Here is a 608-nt window from a genome sequence, read left to right on the forward strand (position 1 = left end):
TCATTTCACAGCACTGTAAATTGTACCTTGGCACATGACAAATAAAAAACTTTGACTTGGCTTTGACTTTGACATGCACCTACACACACAAACACACACACATGCACACACAAACACACATATGTGCACATGTAGCAGAGCTGAAATGATTAGCTCGTGTGAGTCCTGCATAAAAAGCCTTAGGTAGCGGGTAGCAGGTAGCCGAGTGGTTGCAGTGGCTACGTCACTCCCCCAAGACCTGGTTAAGTAGCGTTGTTGTTGACAGGCTAACGGCAATTTGCCTTTAGCTCAACTGGCAACGACGCTGGCTGTAAGGGGTTGGCAGCAAGCAATAAGAACCTTGGTTTCGAAACTCGCTCGCTCGCTGACCCATGTAACATCAAATTAAACATAACGCAGCAAGATCCCACTGGTTACACACACACACACACACACACACACACACACATTAAGACACAAGCACACACACATTAACAATACCCACTCTAGCATATGTACATATTGTATACATGTAAACACACAGGGACATACAAACATACAAACACAGTATCCTCCCATACCTAAAATAATATTTTTGGTGAACAAAATATTAGTTTTACTAGGCAAAG

This window comes from Megalops cyprinoides, chromosome 9 (assembly GCF_013368585.1).
Source record: "Megalops cyprinoides isolate fMegCyp1 chromosome 9, fMegCyp1.pri, whole genome shotgun sequence".
NCBI classification, from domain to species: Eukaryota; Metazoa; Chordata; class Actinopteri; order Elopiformes; family Megalopidae; genus Megalops; species Megalops cyprinoides.